Genomic DNA, 26,706 nt, shown 5'->3' with positions numbered 1-26,706 from the left:
AAAAACAATATCAAACACTTCAAAACCAACCACAAACCCCAATACGGGGACTCCAATGAAATCAGATGATGCCAAAGTAATCATCTGATTTCCTACACATATAATATTTCTACAAACCGTCTTGAAATCAGACGATATTCGTGTCAAGGACATCGAATAGTGCAAATCATCTGATTTCCTTCTTCAATTAAACAATTTATTTAAAATAAAAATTAATGAGTATGATAAGCTTTGAGATGATCTCACCTGAACACCATTTATTACCGCCTTCAAACCCTAACTCAAAACTACCTTGCTTCAGATTTTGCAACAATAATGAAGTTATGAATGCGATTCCTAAGACACCCTAGTTTCTTTTAAAACTGACTTCATCACAGTACAATTAAAATTTCCAAATAAGATCATTGCAATACGATATGTGATAAGAACATGTAATGCTCTGATTAACTCTAACATAAAATCTGAGTACTTTGATAAGAGAATACGAAAATAATATCATAGCTACTCAACTAATCAAGTGATCAAATAGATTCATCTATTTTCTAGCTCATGCGCAACCATATAAAGCTTGATTCGGCCTACTTTGACTATTAGCTTGTTAATTTTGCCCAGATGGACAAAATCAAATTCAAGTAATGTCAAAGTCAAAGGTATGACTAAAGAGTACCATTATAAGATTCACATTTTAGGGCCATGAAACATATATGAAAGAAAAATATACTAGAATAGCAACCAATACAAACCAATGAGCTGAAAATGACAAGACTAATGTATACTTTTTCAGACTAAAATATAACAGCCCTCAGTTACTCACAAAAGTGGTGGTACAGACTCCTCATTATTCAATTAAAATATGTAAGTCCAGACACCCAAACGACACTGAAATCAGAGGTGAAATCATACATCAAAGTATTCCATGTATCCACACACCATTTGCATATACATACCCATAGATGTACACACACACACACACACACACACACACACATATATATATATATATATATATAGATGCGCTCACACAGCCCCACATACACAAAATCTGTGCTCGTTTCAGTTCACACACACAGATGCACTGCAACACACGTATACCAACACATAATATTTTCACATATATATATTCATACATGCACACAGTAGCTTTTCTACTCTCTAATCACTAGACCTCTTTCAACAGCCCTTATACTTTTGACAGTTAAGATCTATCCCACCCACTCATAACAATTTGATAAACACATGTTTGAAAACATCCATTCATTCATGCTAAGGTAAATTCCAGCTCAATGTGTCAAGTACATTGATCTGAAATTTACAATATCCATACCCTTCACAGGTTTCTCAACATATACAGAGTAGATATATGATAAGGAAATTGGTCTACAAATTCTAATAACAATTAATGTATAAAACTGCGCAAACATATCTTAATGAAATTAACTTTTTTTTTGTTTTAATACTAAACAAATCAAATCAAGCATTTGATACATCCTAGATGAAGAACAAGAAGAAAGTCCATGCATGTGTTGACAGAAATGAAGCAATTTTCATACAAATCCACTTTCAATCCAAACTAATTTCGGAAATTATTATAAACTCCTCTGGACTGAATTTATGAGATAATTCTAATATGAAATGGAAAATCTTAGTTATGAAATGAAGAAAACACACGAAATTGAGAAATTCTAAAATATTCTGAAATAATGAGATGCTTACCTGAGAAAAAAAAAATCTGCTACTTATCTCAAACTTGCAGAGATCTTCCTTCAATCGAACCCCTTCTTTTGCAATCTCCTCTAATTTCAAACCATAGATATGAGATTTGGACTTCGGATCTGAGATTTGGATCTCAGATCTGAGATTTTCGAATTCAGATCTACAGCAATTAGAATTAGGGCTTTGAAATGGAATGACACAGATCTGAGATGGCCAAGCGGTGGAGAAGATGGGGATGATCAGAGCATAGATTTATGATTCTTGCTAAAATTTATAGGATAAATCTATAGAATTAATGCCGAAATTTGAGAAAGGATTTTTAGATCTTGAACTAGGGTTTGTAGGAAAGAATATTAGGCTTTAAAGACAAATCTAGTACTTTCAAAAGCTAGAATTAGGAATAGAGGAAAAATGACAAAGATAACAAGAACAAGGAGAAAGATCCGACCCAGGATTAGCCGGAATATGACCGAAATCTAACAAGCGCCGATCGGAAGAGGAGATCGAAAAAGATTGCCGGAATCCGATATGTTTGGCCTGAGAAGATGCTCGACGAGAAGAATTTCTCTCTCTCTCTCTCTCTCTCTCTCTCTCTCTCTCTCTCTCTCTCTCAACTTCGGATCGGAGGTTGGATCTCCGACGAACTGTCGGAGAAAACGATCGGCGAAGGAAGACGATAAACAGAAAAACCCAAATTTCCTTCTCTGCTCTCGCTCTCTCTTTTCTCTCTTTTCTACGAGAATGAACAGTGCCCTCATTTCTGTTGATTTTTTTTTATATAACAAAGTAAAAAAAAAACGATATTCGCACCCCTAATTGATAGAGCGCGCGAATTCATAAGTGCACCTTCGCCGCTTTGTCCTATTAGCGAAAGACAAAATCGGAATTTCACATTTCCAAGGTGCATCCCCTCTTCGGCTAATCCACCCCCCTTACAGGTTTACACTACGACACTACTTCGATCCGTTCACTGATCAAACATGCTCGGATTTTGACAAAATTTTACAGGGACCTATGGGGGACCCTAACCTAGCTTAGGGTGCAATTTGAGACCCTTACTCACTGGTTTGATAAGGTTGCGCGCAACCACTCGCGAACCTGGGTCCGGTCAAAATGGGGTGTCTACAGATGCCCCTCTTTGGCGGAGCGTGTGTAACACGCGAATGGCAAAGCTGAACAGACGACACATTTTGACTGACCCGAAAGCAAAGCAAATTTTTGGGTTTTCAGTTTTAAAACGATATTCACAAAGGTAAAACACCACCAACAATAAGGAGATAGCCTCTCACCGACTCTTAACTCGGCAATTAAGACATCTCAAAGAGATAGTCTCTCACTAATACTCACGACTCAACTATCTAAACTAGTTAGCAAAGATGAACGAACAATTGTGAAACACAAACACACTATTTTTCTCTTTTTTTTTCTTTTTTATCAGATGAAACCAAAGTAAACATAACAATTGCTCAAAGAGCACCAATCCAAACTAACAAACCAATCACTTCAATTACTCAAAGAGCTTTCATTTTATTTTTTAGAAACCACATTGCAATTTGTCTAAGACAAGCACAAACTTAAACACTCAAAGAGTTTTTCCTTTTTAGAAACCTGCAAAAAAAAATAGGCCAAAGACCAATGTATTGAAACTCGTCCAAAACAAGTTCAAAACTAAACACTCAAAGAGTTTTTTTTTTTTTTTTTTTTTTTGAAACTTGTCTAAAACAAGTACAAATTCCAAACACTCAAAGAGTAAAAAAAAAAAAATTTTATCATGTCGATCAGTCTAAGACTTGACCAATTATTAGGGTACTCGAATATTCGAGCTAAACTCAAACTTCTAATACTCAAGGCGAGACTAAGTCTCAAGCCTAGCGATAGTTATACAGATCATTGCTGAAAATAAATCTGTTTAACTATCCGAGTAACTCTGACTCCTCTCTTTCAAGGTAGCGAATCACTCCGGATTATGTGGTTCTGCTAAACAGTTTTACATAAATCCAAATTCGTATGTCCTGCTAAACAGTCCCATACAAACCTCTTCGCAGATACACATGACTCCTAACACGTTAGGAAGCTGCATATTGCGGAACGATGATTAGGTAAGTCACTACTTGACATTACAATACTAATCATCAGGGTACTAAATACCCGGGAGAAGGAAGAAAAGACCAATCCGTGTAACACAGGATCAGAAATATTTTCCCTATTAAAACATTTCAAAAAGACCAAACCGTGTAACACAGGTTCGGTAATTTCCCATCCTGTTAAAATCTTTCAAAAAGACCAAACCGTGTAACACAGGTTCGGTAATTTCTATCTCTGTTAAAATCTTTCAAAAAGACCAAACCGTATAACGTAGGTTTGATAATTTCAAACTATGTTAAAAACTTTTAAAAAGACCAAACCGCGTAACGCAGGTTTGATAATTTCAAACTTTGTTAAAATCTTTCAAAAAGACCAAACCGCGTAACGCAGGTTTGATGATTTCAAACTTTGTTAAAAATCTTTCAAAAAGACCAAACCACGCAACGCAGGTTTGGTAATTTTCATTTTTTGGTGAGAACCTCTCAAAAGGACCAAACCGTGTAACACAAGTTCAGTAATTTCTCCTTGTAAAACTTTTTCAAAAAACAGATTGAAGGAACAATCAGATAGTGCAACACTAAATCCGATAATTTCTTATTCTATTAAAACACTCTTCAAAACACTTGAAGAAAAGACCAGATCGTGTAACACATATTCTGGTAATTTCTATCTTTATTAAGAAAATCTTCAAGACAGCAGGAAGTTGAGAAACTCAAAATGACTGAAAGAAAAGATCAACTCTTAATGATTTCATTGATGAACCAGTCATCTCTTCGCAAAGAGTAACTAAGATGCATGATTTTGATCAAAGACCAGACTCAAGTAACTTGAAACAATTTTTGGAGGTCAAACCTTTTTCAAAGACGCAAAGCATTCTATTGAAGTTTAAAAGGAGAACAACTTGACTAAAAAGCTCAATACAAAGAGTGTTCGAACTTCTCTAGTCTCTAATTTATAAAGATATTTATCTCAAGTATCAATGATTATTTGACATCTTTTATGACATAAGTCATAAAAGATGCCCCTAGTATGATTACTTCCATGACAAAATTCATTAGAGAGCAACAACAGGGAATGGGCCAAAGGCTTTTATTACTGAACATTTGAGATTACAACAAATTTTTCAAGTAAACACTCGGGTTTACAAGGCTTTTCACCGGTACAAGAAACTTGTTCTATTCAAAATTTTCTTATCTTTGTCATCTGCTGATACCGGAACTGAGCTAAAAGCTTGCCAACATCTGAACACTGCTCCGCTTTACATTGTCCATAGGAACCATAAATTCTCTGCTTCTCTGAATCTCTGAGCTTTTATCACCCCGGCTTTGGGAGGAATACTGACTAAACAGGACTTTGGGAATTAACTTTGACTCGACAACAGACTGACTCTGATAGACAATAACCAAAGACTTAGACGAGTTTTAAACAAGACTCCAAAAGAGACTGAATCTGCTTCTTAAACTGATAAACATTTTAAAATGGTTAAAGGTCTACCACTCTTAGAGTCTTTTAAATACCATGTTTTAAGATGTTTCAACCTCTTTTCAAGATCTCCGTTTTGGTTACTATCCCTTCAGATTGTTTAGTTTTAATCTCCTGACTCAAAGAGTAACAAAAGAAGCTTTGATGGCACTTACTCAGACATTAAAGCGGAGCCAAAGAGAAAATGAAAATTCAACCTACTTTCAGAAAGCTCCGTCCTTCACAAAGTCGTGCCATGACCAAATCGCCCTTGTGGGTTTTTGATTTAGTGGACCGCATGCCTTAATTTTTGCCTGGACTGTCTGCCCTTGCAGATTTTCCATCCACCAGGCTCAATGCCCTGATTTTTGCCTAAACTGCCCTTTCGGGTTTTCAGCTCAGCGGGTCTAAGACTCCATCATTTTTTTTTTTTTTTCTGTTTCTCTATAAACCTGGGCCTAAATACACCAGAAGGACTTTCAGGTAGGCTTAGGTTCAAAAAGGGTAAACCTTGGTGTGCTTGAGTGTATTCCAACCGAATCTGGACCCTCCAGACTGCCTACGTATCCCTGAAGAAAATGGGAATCAGGTCTGCGTAGTTCGCCCCATTTGGCTTTGCAAAAGACGTGACCGAACCCGAATTAATCAGGCTACCTACGTACCCTTAAAAAGGGATCAGGTCATAACGTAGTTCAAACTATTTTTATTTTTATTATTTTTTTATATCTATATATAAAAAAAAATGCCCCTAGTTTGGGTTTATCAAAGAAACAAATTGTTTATAGGCCCAAAGGGTTTGCAAAATGGTTTAAAATATTTAGGTTGTTGGCTCAAAGCTCAGGTCGATCAAAGACGGCCTCTTGATGTATTTAAGCATAATACTTTTTTAACTGATCCAGGTTTGTAGGTTCATTTAATTTTTCTCCATTTTCATTGAGGAGTCTTACGGCTTTTCCAGGCAGAACTTTATCAACGATGTAAGGACCAGACCAGTTTGGCCTGAATTTACCTCTCGGATCAAACACCGGTGCCCTGTAGGACTTCAAAACTAGATCTCCAGGCTTCAAATCTCGGACGCGAACTTTCTTGTTGAAAGCTCTCTCGATTCGCCTCTGATATCCCTGAATATGGTACAAGGCTCTCAACCTCTTCTCGTCTATCATATGCAGCTCATCATGTCTGGCTCTAGCCCAATCAGACTCTGGCAAGTCAGCTTCCATCATCACTCTCAAAGAGGGAATCCTTACCTCAACGGGGAGGACTGCTTCCATTCCGTACACCAAAGAATATGGAGTTACACCTGTTGAAGATCTGATCGATGTCCGATAAGCCCATAAGGCATATGGAAGCTTATTCGACCAGTCCTTATAAGTCTTAGTCATCTTGCTAATAATGACTTTAACATTCTTATTCGCCGCCTCTACAGCTCCGTTTGTTTGAGGTCTGTAAGGAGATGACTTGTGATGTCTTATTTTAAATTCTTCACACAGGTGTAACACCTCTTTCTTGAAATGTGACCCATTATCTGAAATCAGCTCGTGAGGCACTCCATATCTGCAAATAATGTTGGCACGGATGAACTTCGCAACTGTGTTCGATGTTATGGAAGCATACGAAGCGGCTTCAATCCATTTCGTAAAGTAATCATTTGCGACCAGAATGTATTCATGTCCGCTTGAAGATTTCGGATAAACCTTTCCAATTATATCAATTCCCCACACTGAAAATGGCCATGGAGAAGTCATAGAGTGTAACTCCGAAGGAGGAACATGAATAAGATTTGCATAGATTTGACATTTATGGCATTTCTTCACAAATGCGAAGCAATCTGCTTCCATTGTGGGCCAATAAAATCCAAGTCTCAAAATCTTTCTTGACAACATTTTTCCATTCATATGAGGACCACAGACTCCCTCATGGGTCTGCTCAATAAGCTCTGCGGCTTTGTCTTCATCAACACAGAGAAGTTGTATGCCATCAAATGACCTTCTGTACAGCTCTTCACCACAAATAACGAAGTTGGCAGCCAACTTCTGAAGAGTCTTCCTCTCTTTACTTGAAGCTTCTGAAGGATGCCCTTTACCAGCAATAAAATTCTTGATATCTATATACCATGGCTTCCCATCTGGACACCTGGCTAAAATCTCTATTGCATTCACATGCGAAGGGGCCCACTGAAGTCTGACAACTAGCGGTTGAACCTCCATTGATATAGAAATGTCTAACATCGAGGCCAAAGTAACCAAAGCGTCAGCAAAATGATTTCTGGTCCTTGACAAGTGAGTGAACGTAATGTTCTTGAACTTTCTGACCAAAGATTCCAAATAAGTGTTATAAGGGATTAATTTATCTTCTCGAGTTTTCCATTCCCATTAATCTGGCAAATGATTAAGATAGAATCCCCAAACACATCAATATCCTGAATTTCCAAAGCTAAGGCTGCCTCTAACCCGGCGATGCAAGCTTCATACTCGGCCATATTATTCGTACATTCAAACTGTAGCTTGATAGAAACAGGAATATACTCTTTCCGAGGGGATATAAGCACAGCTCCTACTCCTTGTCCTCGACTGTTGACAGCTCCATCAAAGTACATAAGCCATTTAGTACTCGAAGCTTCTTCTTCAATATCCATGATTTCTTCGTCAGGGAATTCTGCTTTCAGAAAAGCATTCTCTTCAATGGGTGCATCAGCCAACTGTTCAGCAACGACACGCCCTTTAATTGATTTCTGAGTGACATAGGTGATGTCAAACTCAGACAATAACAACAACCACCTTGCGGTTCTTCCTGTAAGGGCGGGTTTCTCAAACAAGTATTTTAACGGATCCATCCGCGAAAGCAAAAAGATCTTGCTCGAAAGCAAATAATGTCTAAGCCTCTGGGTAGCCCAAACTAATGCTAGACATGTCTTTTCCAACACCGTGTACTTTAACTCGTACTCCAGCATCTTCTTACTGATATAGTAAATGGGCTTCTCCCTTTTAGACTCTGAATCTTGCTGAGCAAGCATGCAACCCATGGCTGTATCTGTGATAGACAAGTATAACAATAACGGCTGACCTGGAATGACAGGCGATAGAACAGGGGGTAAAGATAAACACTGCTTAACCTTTTCAAAGGCCTCCTGACATTCTTCATTCCACTTCTTTGAGGAATTTTTCTTCAGAAGCTTGAAAATGGGTTCACACGTCATCGTCAGATGTGATATGAACCGTCTCAGATATTGAACTTTGCCAAGGAAACCTCGGATCTGCCTCTCTGTCTTCGGCGACTGCATTTCTTGAATCGCCTTAATCTTTTGCGGGTCTACTTCGATCCCTCTTTCGCTGACCATAAACCCTAAGAGCTTTCCTGATGTAACACCAAAGACGCACTTATTCGGATTTAGGCGAAGCTGATATTTCCTGATTCGCTCAAAGAACTTTCTCAGGGCAATAGTGTGCTCAGGTCGAGTCTTGCCTTTTACAATCATGTCATCGACATATACCTCGACCTCTTTATGGATCATATCATGTAAAAGAGTTGTAGCAGCCCTCTGATATGTAGCACCAGCATTCTTCAAACCAAACGGCATTACCCTGTAGCAGTAAGTACCCCACTGAGTAATGAACGCTGTCTTCATCATGTCCTCTGGCGCCATCTTAATCTGATTGTAACCTGAGAACCCATCCATAAAGGATAGAAGAGCATGACCAGCTGTATTATCAACCAGGAGATCAATATTGGGAAGAGGAAAATCATCCTTAGGACTTGCCTTGTTTAGGTCTCGAAAATCGACACACATTCGAACTTTTCCGTCCTTTTTGGGCACCGGTACGATGTTCGCAAGCCATTCTGGGTATTCAACCACTTGAATGAATTTTACTTCTAACAGTTTCTTTACTTCTTCATAAACCTTCAACTCCCATTCAGTTTTGAGTTTTCGGAGTTTTTGCTTCTTTGGCTTAATACCAGGGATTAAGGGTAAGCGATGCTGAACAATTTCTTCACTTAATCCTGGCATGTCATCATATGACCAAGCAAAAACTTCCTTGAACTCTTTGAGCAAGGTGATTAATTCTTCACGTTCTTCAGGAGATAAAATTTTGCCAATTCGAATCTCCCGAATCAAGGTTTCATCACCGATATTCACGGTTTCAATTTCCTCTTCTAGTGGTTTTGCTCGACAACTTTCATCCTGTTGAATCATGTATTTGATTTCAGGGGGAGTGTCGTCGACATCCTCATCAGAGGGGAGTCTTGATTGTTATTATTAAGTTTATCAGATTCTGAAGCAGAAACAGTACAAATAAAAGTAGGGACAGAAATATACTCAGAAAAGTCCTTTATTTCATTGAATGTTGAATCAAGTACATCAAATGATGAATTACCCACATCGGGCTTTACAATAGATTCTTGAAACAAATTTACAGACTCAACGTATAGATTGACATTTGTGTCAATTGACTCTGAACTATGTACGGAAATAATATCTGAATCAACGATAGAAACAGCATCTGACTCGATCTCGCTGGAAGAAGAGGAATCACCACCGACCTCAAGAGACTCGACCTTTATAGTACCTGCATCAAAAGAATTGTTAGAATAAACAGACTCTGAATCAGACTCAAAGATTGACATGGACTTACGAACAACAGACTCTTTTGAAGGGACACGACTATTTAGGAAAGTAACCTGAGGCAAGACCTGAAAGGTCCAGTTGGTCAATGGCTCCTCTGCCGAGGTGATTAAGTGAGTAGGGTTCAGAATTGAGGTCCTCTGATCAGTCACGGCAATAGTCTGTGAATCTTCAAGAAACAATGAACTCAGAAGGCTCGGCTCTACATGTTCTGCCCAATCAGCTTCTGACTCATCTTCTGAAATCTGCATACCAGTCTGATTGTCTTCTAACTGCAAATCGAAGAAAATTTCAAAGCCTGGCAACCTTTGCCCTGAACTCTTATCCAACCAAGCTTCGGCAAAACCACATAAAGGGACATCAGCACCCTCTTGTCTAAACCGGCCATTCATTGTCAAATTAATTGGCGCCATTGGTAATTCTAACCCTCTTCGGCGACATTCAGCCCATTTTCGCATCAACTGCTTCATCTCTTTAACCTCTTTCTTTGAGGGCTTGTACCCCAGCCCAAATAGACCGTTGAAGGATTCGAACTCAGGGAACTCGGTCAAACCCTGATGGTATTTACCCAGCCCTGCACCTGGCATATATCCCTGTCGGCGAATTATCCTGACGACATTCGAATTTGTACTGGTCAGAAAACAAATTTCCTCCTTTATAGCTTCCTTGAAGGTAATGGCAGTCACCTCTAGCGAGAATCCAGTCAAACTAAGATCCTCAGTCTTCTCCATAGACAGGTCCTGAGTAATCAGCCCTACTTCAAGGTCTGGGTCTCCCTTTACCGTTACTACTCCGTTTTTACGAAGAAATTTTAGTTTTTGGTGAAGAGAGGATGGAACAACCCCGAACTTGTGCAACCAAGGGCGCCCAAGTAACAGCAAAAATGAGGCTTTGATTTCCAAGACCTGGAATTCTATTTCGAAGTCTTCTCCTCCGATTTGTATCTCAGTTACCAGGGTTCTGATCACATCTCGGCGAGTACCATCGTACGCCAGAATACCCTGTTCAGACGGGATGAAATCTGCGGGACCAAATCCAAGAGTTGTTGTTGTACTCAGTGGGCAGACATTCAGAGCAGAGCCGTTGTCAACCAACACCTCTAGTACCCTCTTTTTGTTGCAAACCACTGTGATTTTTAAAGATTTGGTGTGGTCTCGGCCCTCAGAAGGCAAATCATCATCAGTGAAAGACAAATTCTTAGACACTCTGGTCATGGCAACCAAGCTTACCAGATCATCAGGAGTAGTGTCTACAGAGACTTGTGCCGAGTTAAGCTCTTGAAGGACTAACTTTCTGTGCTTAGATGAGGCCATGAGTAAACCCCATACTGAGATATTAGCCTGAGTCTTTTTCAGCTGTTTCAACAAGCTCTCTTCTTCTTCATCGGCGCTGGCCTTACTGACCTTATTCTGTCTCTGGTTTTCAGCATTTCGCGCAACCTCTGCAGGATTTTCTACACTCAGCTCTGGAGGTTTGAATACACGCCCACCTCGGGTCATATGACGCATTTCGTCACAAAAGTCATCTAGCAACAACAGTTCATCTTCTTCAAAGTCCTCAGCCCGTAGGACATATGGAGCTCTTCTCATATTTCTGACATTGTCAGTCTGAAATACACAAAACTGAGATGATGATGACTCAGCAACTTCGTCGTCATCGAAGGAAATCACGTAACGCTCTCTCCTTTCTGTCCCTTCCAGCTCCCTATCATCAAACTTCATGACATAGGTTTTTTCTGTGGTAATGGCACAAATAAGGGTTGATGGATCAAGCAGAGGCTCACTAGCAAAAATTGCATTGATAGTAGGAGGAGGCATGGCATGATGGTTAGGAAGTGGGTTCTGAGTGACGTTTGGTCTCTCCACTGCCAATTCATTTTTGTCAATCATATTTTGAATGGCATGCTTCAAGGCCAAACAATTCTCAGTCAAATGCCCTGGACCTCTATGATATTCACAATATTGGTCCATCTTCCAGAATGTGGGTAAGGGATTGGGTGGAGGTTTGATATCCGGGAGCCGGATCTTCCTGTCTTTCATAAGCCTTTTGAATATCATTATTATAGGATATGGAAGAGGATCAAATTTTCTGTCAAAGGTACCTCTCCTTGGCGCTCTGGCAGCTTCTGCAGCAACTCTGGCCACAGGCCTGGTGTAACTGACAGCGTGAACTTCCTTGGGCTGGATCATAGGTCTTTTCCCTTCTCGAATCTCTGTAGAAACTTTTGCTCTCAGACCCTTTGCTATGGCATCTTCTGTCTGAGTACCAGTCTTGATCAGATGGTCAAAACTCGGATAATGCTGAGGAGCGAGAAAATGAAAGTATTGGGGAGACAAACTTTTCAGAACCAGCTTTATCTGCTCTGATTCAGTCATTCTCTGGCTTAGCTGGGCAGATTTGCGTCTCCAGCGCCTGATAAAGAAAGTAAAGGTCTCTTGAGGACCTTGCTTCAACTGTTTCAGGTCTCTCTTCGTGACCTCAATACCTTCTTCCATTGAGAACTGTTCTATCAGCTTCTCAGAAATGTCTTCCAGGGTTCTCACTTCTTCCGGTTTCAGCCTTAGGAACCACTTCTTCGCAATTCCAGTCAAAGAGATCGGGAATAACTGGGCCATCTGCTCACGGCTCAAACCGTACTGCTGGGATAAAATGATAAACCACCTCATGTGGTTACGCGGGCACCCAGTTCCGTCATATTTATCATAATCAGGAGCTTTGAAGTTTGGAGGCAAAGAAACTGTTGAAGATAGTATTAATTCAGAGACATCAAATTTCTTTGGCCCCTGTACCTTCATCTGCTCCATCTCATTAGCCATCTTGCTAAATTTTTCGGACATTTCTTTCTCAAAATTTTCAAATTTCTCTTTTTCTCCATCAGCCTTTGGAGCGCAATATTCTGCAGCGTATTGGGCGTCATCTATATCAACCTCAAAGGGCGAGATATCAGGTCTACGCGCTTCCGGAGACGCAGCACGAGTATGCTGAAGTACAGGTCTAGAGGTGGAAGTCTTATCACTTATCTGGGTCTTCATGTTGGCCATCTCCTCTTTCATCCCCGCCATGTCTCGGGTGAGATTCTTCATCATCTCTTGCATACTGAGCAGAAGGTCAGTTGAGTCAGCCATTTGGTTCACTTCAAAGGAACCGGAAGACTCTGGTGAAGGAGGTAAATGTACTGCGGATGACACAGGAGAATCAAAGTGACGAACAAGTCTAGACACTGAAGTAGGTCTAGACCAGGCGGGTTTAGCTTGGGAGTCCTTTTTGGGAGCGATGGTTGCTATCTTTCAGAATCCTGATTGGAAGTTAACAAACTAGATTAAATGATTGACAAATGAAATAAGATAATTTGCACCAATAGAGAGGAAAGAAAAACAAACATCCTTTGTATTGATTATATGGACAGGTTACAACGCCAGCAATTGGTTACATGAAAAATGATGAAACCCTGAATTACCGACTGTCTATAACATGTATCAAGTAAAATTTCTTTCTTTAAATTTTCATCTATAATGAAATCAGATTTACAATTTTTGACTCTGATCATATTCAAGTAAAACAAATGAAAACAATAAAAGAAATGACAATCTTGAGCCGAAGATTTTCATGGTTCACCAATTCGAGCTCTTCGGTTTGCAGGCTCTCCAAATACTCCTCCCTTCCGAAGCTTAGACATGAAAACGGATCTCCTCTCCGTGATTTTGTTTCTCCAAACAGCTACTATGGATGCAATGAGATCAGGAGTAAGGTCTTCACAACAAGGTGGTGTGATAACCTTAGAAGGATACAAGATTCCAATAATCTGAGAAGGGAAACACAAAGGTGCATAGAAAGATGATTTTTCTAAACCCATAAGATGGACAAATGAGTATGGGCATGTACTGGTAATAATTTGTGGACATGATTGACTCACCCAACGAATTTGATTTTCTCCTATGGTCTGTAACCAATGGTGCCATTCATTAAGCTGAGGTTGCTTAATCTTTACCTTCCAGGAATGAAAACTCTTAAGGGTGTACTCAATGCGGTTTGGTGGTTGAAGGATAGTGAGTTTTTCACATAACCACACGTATAACAGCTTGGCACATCCAAAAAAGTTATCCTGCACCTTTCTACTAGCGATAAAGTCTAACCCATAAAAGGTTTCAGCCAGCATAGTAGGGACAGGATTTCTCCCCTCATTTATCTGATCTATTATTGTCAACAAAGTGAAAGGAGCGGCACTAGAGTCTCTGCGAAGGACATGACGTGCAAAGACAGCAAATACTAAGGCGCTACGTCGACACTGCTGAAAACGGGAGTCAGTAGGATCGACGTTTTTAGAAAACAGTTCGATGAGGGCTTAAAATTGCACATTTTTCTCAGTTAAGCATGGCAAAGTTTTCACGATCTTATTTTCAAAAAGTTTGCAAAAAAGATCATGAGGGGAGTCTGTGCTTGAAGGTCGGATCCAGAGTCCCTCGGGAGGAAGCTCTAACAAGGCACACCAGTCTTCAAATATAGGACAGAGTTGAAAGGACCCGAATCGGAAGACATGGAAAACAGGATCCCAACATCTAGCAGCTGCTTGAAGAAACTTCCAATTTATACCGCGACTATTCAGATGAGCAAATGAACCGATGAAACGCTCAGCCACACTCCATTCTTCACACCTCAGCGGAAAAGATTTAATGGTCTCGGCTATCCACTTGTCTAACAGATTATTCGCCATGATCAGACCTGACACTCAGATAGAACAAGATGATAAGGGAGAGAAGATAACCTTTAAGTAAACAATAAGAATGAATTTGACAATCAAATATACGGGAAGGATACAATCTGGGACATGGAATTTTTCATCAAAGATGAGAGATCATCAAGAAATCAGACAATAGACCACGGCCATAAAATGACAAAAGTAGGTCGCAAACCGGATCTAAATCTGGCGATGAATATCATCAACTATGCGATCAAAAGGATCAGAATGATAGACCATGGTCATAAGAATAGCAAATGAGCTATCGGCCAGATCTCAAGACGAAACAAGTAAGGATCTAATCCTACTGGGCAATGAATACACAGGATGAACTTATGACATAACCAAAGAGTGGATACATAATCAAAGGGTAACAAATAATTTGTGACCACAAGCACAATACATACAGGTCACTGACCGAATGAAACTGAAAGAATATAAACACAACTGATCAAATCAGAAGTTCTCACTGGAAGTAGGTTCTAAGCTAATCAAAGCTGTATATGGGAATCAAGATAAGGTAAACTGACTCCAAAGGATAGCAATCATGCTCAACATGTGTTGCGAAAAATTCAACAGCACAACGGCTATACAAGGAGGTCAAGGCAAGGTGAACTCATGGTCTAACTAACTTTAAGAAATAACGGTTATGCTCAAAATATTCTGCGAAAAATTCGGCAGCATAACGATGCTAGACAAAGAAGTAAGGTAAAGTAAACTAATGGCTTTCCTAACTCTAAGAGATAGCGGTTATGCTCAAAAATATTCTGGATAAAATCCGGCAGCATAACGACTATACAAAGGATTCTCACAGCTCAATCAAAGGTATGAACAATGATTACCAGAGAAAGGTAATCAACTAAAGGACTGACCAAAGGTGAGAGCATACAACAAAGGGTCAAACCCTATAATCAACAGATCAAGGACCAAACCTGGCCAAGGTAATGGCGGTAAAAAGCCACTGACTAGATCTAGATCTGAATAAGGAATGGATATAACCAATTGAAATGAATAAAGAATCTCTGACTAAGAGGAGAACCCTAATATACATAAACAGTATATATAGGTATATACACATACACACAAATCCTAACCAGGGGCACCAGCCCTAATTCTAATCTAGCGGAGTCGAGAAAATCTCGACTCAAGACAGACTGGTGAGTGTGCTAGGACCGTGTTGTAGCCATATAAAATGAGCTACCCTAGTCTATAAATGGGGCAAAGCTCCTAACTCTAGGCTCCACATGTGTGAGCAACACATGTTCGACCCTATATGAATGTAATATACTCATATAAACAAGGGTACTTCCTAGTTGGATTTCACTAGGTCAATAAGTATATACATAATATATAAAAACAAAGTAGGGCTCCGGACTCAATCTAAAGGGTACTATGCGTATGAAACATACTTAACATGTATAACACAAGTACGCCCCGTGTCATACATAGTATGCTTCATTGCTCATTGGCTGCTGTAGACAAAAGTACGCCCAATGTCTACGACTGCAGCTCTAGCGCATAGCTTGGAAATAGATTCAACAGTACCATCAGGGTGAAGACATCCCAGTCGGGTACGCATTGAATCTATCCCGTTGAGCCAAGAAGGAAAAACAATGAAAGAAATAACAAAAATGAATGCATGATGTGTAGTGTGTGAATCCCTCGTTTTAATTACGCACCGGTCTGGTGCCCCTGGATTCTAACGATAGAATTCCCATTTAAAATGATTTAATCCCAAATTTCTCCAAAGTTAGTAAAAATGGCATTTTTATAGAGTTAGGCAATGTTTCAAAAAAACTCCCCAGCAGAGTCGCCAGCCTGTGGACCCCGATCCGAGGACGTAGAGGCGAGGGAACGGGTCCCCACACCATCCTCTGGATCATCCACGTGTGAAGGAGAGCTCTACCAAGGAACTCTCAAAACGGATGCCACCCTCATAGCATAGCACGAGTGGCGATATAAAAGAAAGAGATATGTCTCGATTCGGAACCGAGACATACCTGAAATAAACTCAGAGTCGCCATCCATGGATATGCCATGGAACCCTAAAATCAAATCCTCTGTGCAATGGATAACCAGAAATATATATGGGTTCGTGCCTGATTACGAATGGGGAAGGTCTGAGAGCACCCCCGATTCGTCCGAGTGCAAGCACTTGGTCTCTTATGCCATTTTTAGTAACTCCAAAGAAGTTTGAATAAAAAATCATGTGAAATGGGAACAATCCTCAGGACTCGTCTACCTAAACATGCATTTTCTGAGGATAAAAATAATAAACACATATAAAATAAAATGAAAGATGTGTCACCTAAGCATAGCTAGGTTATTTATGACATGCCTAATGGGTGTCTAAGTTCTGATGGACAAACACATGCATGCTACAGCTACGGGTATAGGGTCTGCACAAGAAAGTAAGAAAACACAACAAAATATACAATATAACAACACAACAAATCCTAAGACTCTAAACGATTTAGCCCGAGTCCTCGGATGGTCTGATATTCATCCAAAGAAGCCTACGTATCCCCGCCTCCACGAGAATCAAGGCAACGTAGTTCTTCGCGCCTATTCTAAGCTATGATGCCTAAGACACCTAGCCCTCTATCCTAAACTCGATCTAAAAGACCGGACCAATTATTAAAGTTTATTGTACGATTATTTAAATTCCAGTGAATTGTGAATTTTAGGACACCCTATATGCCCTAACTAAATGCAGATTAGCCCTAGGCTAATGCAGGTGGTTCCTACAACCTATTTGTGACTAGGATGTATTTCCTAAGGAAAACCAAGGGTGGACTAGCGTATCCTGCTCTAGTCATCACTCGGCGATATGGATCGCCGACTGATCGGACGGAGGCGCTCCTATAACTCTAGGACAGCCCCTAACTCTAAAACAAGCACACGACAAGCAAACAAACAAACAACCTATCAAAAGACACAACCTAACTCTAAAACTCTCTATCTAGGAGAAACTCCTAACTCTAGAGAAAGATCTTTTGAAAATGAAAGTTTTAAAGGTTTTTAAAGAAAGTTTAAAAACATTATTTACAAAAAGTTTGGCTGGACTTGGGATGTAAATCCCAAGCTGCACTACGTACCTCGGAAGAGGATCAAGCCAATGTAGTTCGAAACGAACTCTCAAACTAACAAATACTTACAGCAAATCAACTATTTTTTATGTTTTAAGTTTCTAATGTTTTTGAGATTTTTAATGATTTCAATGCTTATGGATTTTAAAATTTCTGATGTTTTCTCCCTTTTGGCCAAAGACCGGAGAGAATATACAAGCAAAACCCTAGGGAAACTATGCTCTAATAACACCGTTATAAGAGCAAATGAGTCAAAGACTCTCTAATAAGAGTAACTGATAACACTGAAAAAGAGATAACGGAGTCAAAGACTCCCCAATGACTGCAAAAGGAAAGGCGAGTCAAAGACTCTCTAATAAATCCAACTGAAAGTACAAATGAGTCAAAGACTCTCTAAGAAAACTGCGAAAGAGATAAATGAGTCAAAGACTCTCTAATAACATCACCAAAGGAATAAATGAACCAAAGATTCTCTGAAAGAAAAGGAAACACGATTCAAAGACTCTCTAAGAGAGATAAAAACACGAGTCAAAGACTCCACTGACAACAACTAAAGGATATACGAGTCAAAGACTCTCTAAGAGATGGAAACACGAATCAAAGACTCCAAAAACACTGACTGAAGGATATACGAGTCAAAGACTCTCTAAGAGATGGAAAGATTGAGTCAGAACTCTTTAATAACAACACCTGAAAGACAAATGAATCCAAGACTCTCCTACAACACTACTGAAAAGACAAATGAGTCAAAGACTCTCTAATAACACTATCTAAAGGATGAATGAGTCAAAGACTCTCTAATCAAGGCTGACTCCTATGCGAATGGACTATCGACTAAGGAAAAGCTTACAAGCAAAAGGAATAAGAGACCTTGTGCATATTTGGCAAAGGTAAAACACCCAACCGGGCCGGACAGCTACCTAGCTCTAGGGTGCAACAAGTGTGCAACCCAATACCCATAAGGGTAAGGGTATGAAGCCAAGCCGAGTAGGGTGTTCTTCCAAAACCAAACGGCGCACAAAGAGGAGGTTTAGCAAGAGAATGAGACCGGGCGGGTCTAAAAGGAAATACGAGACCTTGTGCATATTTGGCAAAGGTAAAAACACCCAGCCGGGCCGGACAGCTACCTAGCCCCCAGGTTGCAACAAATGTGCAACCCAATACCCATAAGGGTAGGGGTATGAAGCCAAGCCGAGTAGGGTGTTCTCCCAAAATTAAAAAGCACACAAAGAGGATTAACGAGAGAATGAGACCGGGCGGGTCTCCCAAACACACAAAGATGGGCTCCAAGTAACCTTATCATTGCCCTCAAAGGGGGAAGCAGGGCTAAGACAACTAATTGACCAAATTGGTCTCTAATTAACAAAGGAACAAACTGAGGTGAAATCTCAGAGAGGATTCTACAAATGAGGCTTGCCTCCAAAGAAGGATTGCCTAACGAGACAGAGTATGTCTCCCAGTACAGGTTCTAGTATCTAAAGAAGTCTAAAAGACTGCGCTAGTCCACCAAGAGAGTAGAAAAGAATTACTAGCCAATCTCAAATTCAAATAGCATGATAAACAACATTAATTAGCCCAGACCAGCCGCTAGGTAGCCTAATGAAGTTAAAACAATATCAAAAACTTCAAAACCAACCACAAACCCCAATACGGGGACTCCAATGAAATCAGATGATGCCAAAGTAATCATCTGATTTCCTACACATATAATATTTCTACAAACCGCCTTGAAATCAGATGATATTCGTGTCAAGGACATCGAATAGTGCAAATCATCTGATTTCCTTCTTCAATTAAACAATTTATTTAAAATAAAAATTAATTAGCCCAGACCAGCCGCTGGGTAGCCTAATGAAGTAAAAATAATATCAAACACTTCAAAACCAACCACAAACCCCAATACGGGGACTCCAATGAAATCAGATGATGCCAAAGTAATCATCTGATTTCCTACACATATAATATTTCTACAAACCGCCTTGAAATCAGACGATATTCGTGTCAAGGACATCGAATAGTGCAAATCATCTGATTTCCTTCTTCAATTAAACAATTTATTTAAAATAAAAATTAATGAGTATGATAAGCTTTGAGATAATCTCACCTGAACACCATTTATTACCGCCTTCAAACCCTAACTCAAAACTACCTTGCTTCAGATTTTGCAACAATAATGAAGTTATGAATGCGATTCCTAAGACACCCTAGTTTCTTTTAAAACTGACTTCATCACAGTACAATTAAAATTTCCAAATAAGATCATTGCAATACGATATGTGATAAGAAAATGTAATGCTCTGATTAACTCTAACATAAAATCTGAGTACTTTGATAAGAGAATACGAAAATAATATCATAGCTACTCAACTAATCAAGTGATCAAATAGATTCATCTATTTTCTAGCTCATGCGCAACCATATAAAGCTTGATTCGGCCTACTTTGACTATTAGCTTGTTAATTTTGCCCAGATGGACAAAATCAAATTCAAGTAATGTCAAAGTCAAAGGTATGACTAAAGAGTACCATTATAAGATTCACATTTTAGGGCCATGAAACATATATGAAAGAAAAATATACTAGAATAGCAACCAATACAAACCAATGAGCTGAAAATGACAAGACTAATGTATACTTTTTCAGACTAAAATATAACAGCCCTCAGTTACTCACAAAAGTGGTGGTACAGACTCCTCATTATTCAATTAAAATATGTAAGTCCAGACACCCAAACGACACTGAAATCAGAGGTGAAATCATACATCAAAGTATTCCATGTATCCACACACCATTTGCATATACATACCCATAGATGTACACACACACACACACACACACACACACACACACATATATATATATATATATATATATATATATATATATATATATATATATATATATATAGATGCGCTCACATAGCCCCACATACACAAAATCTGTGCTCGTTTCAGTTCACACACACAGATGCACTGCAACACACGTATACCAACACATAATATTTTCACATATATATATTCATACATGCACACAGTAGCTTTTCTACTCTCTAATCACTAGTCCTCCTTCAACAGCCCTTATACTTTTGACAGTTAAGATCTATGCCACCCACTCATAACAATTTGATAAACACATGTTTGAAAACATCCATTCATTCATGCTAAGGTAAATTCCAGCTCAATGTGTCAAGTACATTGATCTGAAATTTACAATATCCATACCCTTCACAGGTTTCTCAACATATACAGAGTAGATATATGATAAGGAAATTGGTCTACAAATTCTAATAACAATTAATGTATAAAACTGCGCAAACATATCTTAATGAAATTAACTTTTTTTTTGTTTTAATACTAAACAAATCAAATCAAGCATCTGATACATCGTAGATGAAGAACAAGAAGAAAGTCCATGCATGTGTTGACAGAAATGAAGCAATTTTCATACAAGTCCACTTTCAATCCAAACTAATTTCGGAAATTATTATAAACTCCTCTGGACTGAATTTATGAGATAATTCTAATATGAAATGGAAAATCTTAGTTATGAAATGAAGAAAACACACGAAATTGAGAAATTCTAAAATATTCTGAAATAATGAGATGCTTACCTGAGAAAAAATAAATCTGCTACTTATCTCAAACTTGCAGAGATCTTCCTTCAATCGAACCCCTCCTTTTGCAATCTCCTCTAATTTCAAACCATAGATATGAGATTTGGACTTCGGATCTGAGATTTGGATCTCAGATCTGAGATTTTCGAATTCAGATCTACAGCAATTAGAATTAGGGCTTTGAAATAGAATGACACAGATCTGAGATGGCCAAGCGGTGGAGAAGATGGGGATGATCAGAGCATAGATTTATGATTCTTGCTAAAATTTATAGGATAAATCTATAGAATTAATGCCGAAATTTGAGAAAGGATTTTTAGATCTTGAACTAGGGTTTGTAGGAAAGAATATTAGGCTTTAAAGACAAATCTAGTACTTTCAAAAGCTAGAATTAGGAATAGAGGAAAAATGACAAAGATAACAAGAACAAGGAGAAAGATCCGACCCAGGATTAGCCGGAATATGACCGAAATCTAACAAGCACCGATCGGAAGAGGAGATCGAAAAAGATTGCCGGAATCCGATATGTTTGGCCTGAGAAGATGCTCGACGAGAAGAATTCTCTCTCTCTCTCTCTCTCTCTCTCTCTCTCTCTCTCTCTCTCTCTCTCTCTCTCTCTCTCTCTCTCAACTTCGGATCGGAGGTTGGATCTCCGACGAACTGTCGGAGAAAACGATCGGCGAAGGAAGACGATAAACAGAAAAACCCAAATTTCCTTCTCTGCTCTCGCTCTCTCTTTTATCTCTTTTCTACGAGAATGAACAGTGCCCTCATTTCTGTTGATTTTTTTTTATATAACAAAGTAAAAAAAAACGATATTCGCACCCCTAATTGATAGAGCGCGCGAATTCATAAGTGCACCTTCGCCGCTTTGTCCTATTAGCGAAAGACAAAATTGGAATTTCACATTTCCAAGGTGCATCCCCTCTTCGGCTAATCCACCCCCCTTACAGGTTTACACTACGACACTACTTCGATCCGTTCACTGATCAAACATGCTCCGATTTTGACAAAATTTTACAGGGACCTATGGGGGACCCTAACCTAGCTTAGGGTGCAATTTCAGACCCTTACTCACTGGTTTGATAAGGTTGCGCGCAACCACTCGCGAACCTGGGTCCGGTCAAAATGGGGTGTCTACAATTATATATAATCAATGTCGGCACAGGTGAATTTTTTTAAGATATACTTAAGAAACTGCGGAAAAAATCCCGCAGAGTGGCCAATTATGATTGCAACAAAGCAACCACTGCAGAGCAACCAGTGAGTGTATTTAAAATGATTCTCTCTATGATATGTTCTCCCCTACTGAATATTAAACATGCATACCACATCTTTCCATGCAGATATGATTGTGGGATATTTATGATGAAGTATATGGGGTGCCTACTGATGGACTGTGACTTTTCATTCACGGCCGATGACATACCCCTTATAAGACACTCTATTCAATCAATTTTTGGCCAGGGCCTATGAAAAATGTAGGGTATAGGATGATGAATGAAGTATGATTTTTCTGTATGTATTCGACTTCCGGCAGCGATATTGCCACCCCCTATTGTAATTAAGAGAAACAGATCATCCAACATTGTTAACGTACATGCCTATTTCTATCATTGATTCATCGTACATTGTCATTCGTAGTCAATATTTTGCTATTACATGAAAGGGGAGTTCACTAACCGGTACCAATTCCTACCCGAGCAAGTGAAAATAAGAAAAACAACGCCGACGCTATTGTCATAATGCTGGCGCTTTTTAAAAAAAACGTCAGCGCTATATAAAAAATGCCGGCGCTATATAAAAGATACCAGCGCTATTGTCCGTAGACGCCAGCTATAGTCAATCAGCGCCGGCATTTTTTAAATAGCGTCGGCGATATATTAAATAACAGTGGAGATTGTCAGTAAGCGCTGGCACTATATTAGAAACGGCAACGCTATTTTATGACGCTGGTGCTTATATTGACTATAACACCGGCGTTTTAATATAGCGTCGACGTTTTTCATATAGTGCTGGCATTTTTTATTTGTCACCGCAGGAATTTATACACATACACTCATGAAATTTACCCAAATTTTTTCTGCAATCGTAACACTCATGGAATAATTTACCACACACACATCTCTATCGTTATACCAACACACATGGAATAACAGTCATGTACCCAAAAATTTAATATTTATATATATGGATTCAAAAATTAAACAACCAAAAATTCATATTTATAAAAAGTTCAAATACAATATAAAAGTCCTCCACCTTGGGACAAACCTCCTCCACCTTGGGAGAAACCTGGGAGCCATTCTCAAGGGTGGCGACCCTGGTCATCGGAGGAGGAGGAGGGGGACGGTGGGACGGGGGGATGGGGACGACGGCGAGGGGGAGGGGGACGACTGCGAGGGGAGGGGGATTTCCACTGGGTTTCTCGATGATAGGTCTCAACGAGCGTGTCCTCTTCGCCACCGGCAGTCCAATGTACTGGTGGAGGTATTTACTGTCTGGTAAAGCCTCCACATCAACTAATGGGAATCTTGGTGGGAAGGAGAGATCGTAATTTCTTTTGGATGGTTCTCCAGCCATTGTTCAGAGAAGAAAGTTGCAGTGGTTGCAGACGGTTCGAGTGGGATGGGAGAGAAGAACCCAACTTACATTTTATTTTATTTTATAATAAGTTGGCGATGGTTCGGGTTTACCGCCTCCTGGAACGACGCTTCATAATGATGGTGCCCTTTAAAAATCAATTCATTACTTATGGATAGGTACGCCACCGGTACAGAAAATTTACACCAGCATTACTACAAGTGGACGCCATTAATAACATCCGTTGGCGCACTGCACGAGGATTCTTTTGGTTCGTTTGATTGTGAATTGAACCGATAGAACGGCGGCGCCTTTTTGGACAGCTGCTTTGGTTTGCATTTCAAATTTTCCTTTGAACCCAGATAGGTACGCCACCAGTACGATATATTTAAGCCAGCGTTATGCTATTTGGCCGCCATTAATAACATCAGATTCTTTTGGTTCGTTTGATTGTGAATTGAACCGATAGAACGACGGCGTACATTATATTCCGGTGGCGTCTTTTAGTGTTATCCACCATTTTATTCATTCGAACTCTTTCATATCATCTCTACCGTACATTCCGATGCCATACAATATTTCTGGTGGCGTACCACATAGCCGGTGGCGTACCATTTATGAAATTTACCTAGTTTATCAATATCTTCTGATATCATTCCACCTGTAATCCAGGTATTGAATCTGGATTGATTTTTTTACCCAGTAATTAGTCAGTGAAAAATCATGGACATTTTGTATCAGATGCTTTATTTGTGATGTAACCACAAGTTCATATCAGATGGATTGGGCCCTAGACAACATGAACATAACAATTTAACATTTGTATTGATTAATCAATCATATATAGTTGGGCTTAATTACATAGTGGGGCTTCAAGGCCAAATTCTATGAAAAAAAAAAGTAAACAGAAAACAGTTGGTTGATAGTGTAGCGACTGAGACTCCTATACAACTGGCAAAAAGGTGTTTTCGGATCCTTAGGGATGAATTGCAGAGAAGGACTTCTCGCCTCCTTGACAACGAGATCAGAATCCTTAGGGAAGAATTGCAGAGAAGGACTTCTCGCCTCCTCGATAAGGAGATCCGGGTGAAGGAAATCACTCAGCAAGGTGTGTCTCGGGAGGAACCTCCGCCTGTGAAGGACCAGCACCCACCGATGAGCCTTCGAGCTGGGCCTTCAGAACCGTGTTCTCTTCCTCTAGGAGCGCGACCTTAATCTGGAGGTCACACACCTCATCCCCCAGTTGGAGGAACTCAGTGGCGAATTCCAGATCCAGAGTCTTCGCGCGTCTCACCGATCGTTGGAATTCTCCAGCAAAGGCTCGGGGCGCTTCTTGCAGTACATCTCGCACGTGTTCGGGGATGGAGTGCGAGATTTCGAGGAACCTTCCTCCGGCTTCTTCCCGGTCACCGGAGGACGGGGGGCTAGGAGTTCAGCCGTAGGCAAGGAGTCCACGTCCACTATTAAAGCCTCAAAGAGCCCTGGTGTAGAAAGATCGAGGTCTTCGCCATTATTTTGAGAAGAGAGTTGGGGATGGTTTGAATGGGATGGGAGAGAAGAACCCAAGGCACAAATAAATTGAATTAATGTGACAGTTTGATTTTACCGCCTCCTGGAACGACGCTTCATAATGATGGCACCCTTTCAATCAGGTACGCCACCGTTACGCTACGAATGACAATACAAATAGTTACAACAAATGTATGCCAACAGTACATAAACATGTGCCACCGAAAATGAATACTATACGCCACCCGTATAATTTAGATACGCCACCGGTATAATGTAGATATGTCACCGGCACAATACAGATACAAGAAGAACGAATCTGCAAGCAGAATGGACCAACATACGAGGATGATTGACATCATTTCAGAAGGATCAACTTCCAAGGAGTCCACATTAGATCTGATGGTGTCAGAAGGGTATTGGTAGGGGTGCAAGTTTGGCCATGTCAGACCTGACTTGCCCTGAGCCCGAACAGGGTCAGGGCAGGATTTTTCAATCCTGAGCCGTCAGGGCTGGATTTTCCAACCCTGAGGGTGGGTCAGGGTTCATTTTTTTAGACCCTGACTCAGGTCAGGTCGGGTTCTGGGTTAATGCCTCCGGTACCCTGACCTGACCCGACCCTAAGTTTTCTATTATAGAATTAAACCATCTGTGCATGTTTCTTTTGCTAATGTTTTATATTATCTTGGATTGATGTTTCTTTAGATTATTATTATTAATTGTCTCTGTTGTCCGTCATGTTGTTGAATTCATATTGTCTTATTAGGTTCCCTTTCTCTGTTTATTGATCATTTTGTTCTATATGATAAGTGATTGCTTTATTTTTGGCACTCTTAACAGGTAGTTCCACTAGGGTTAATTAGGGCCGGGCCGGGCCGGCCTTGCCCAATCAGGGCCAATCAGGGCGGGCCAGGGCCAGCACTGAGCCCTGCAGGGCGGGCAATGGATTGATGTTTTTCGGCCCTGACTCAGGGTCAGGCCGGGCAGGGCCGAGATAATGAGACCAGGGTTGGGCTAGGGTTTTGAAAAACCCGACCCAACCCGACCCTGTTGCAACCCTAGTTATTGGGGTCATTTTTCCACCCGATTTTAAAGCTTAGCCCTTTTTTAGTTCTTGTTTTAAAAGGTGCCCGTCATCCGTATTTTCACTAAACATCGGCCTATATTCCGTACTTTTCTCTTTTGTGGTACCGAAGGGTTTCCACGCGCTGCCGGCTTAATAACAGTTGGACGGTTCAGTAAGGCCTGTAACTTGAGTACCCAAGTCGTGTCATTGCAGAATTATTCAGAGGTTGCAT

Source organism: Tasmannia lanceolata, unplaced genomic scaffold (genome assembly GCF_043159265.1).
Source record: "Tasmannia lanceolata isolate RefF3 unplaced genomic scaffold, GAP_Taslan_0.1 ptg000003l, whole genome shotgun sequence".
In the NCBI taxonomy this organism is placed as follows: domain Eukaryota; kingdom Viridiplantae; phylum Streptophyta; class Magnoliopsida; order Canellales; family Winteraceae; genus Tasmannia; species Tasmannia lanceolata.
Note: the sequence above shows the minus strand (reverse complement) of the source record.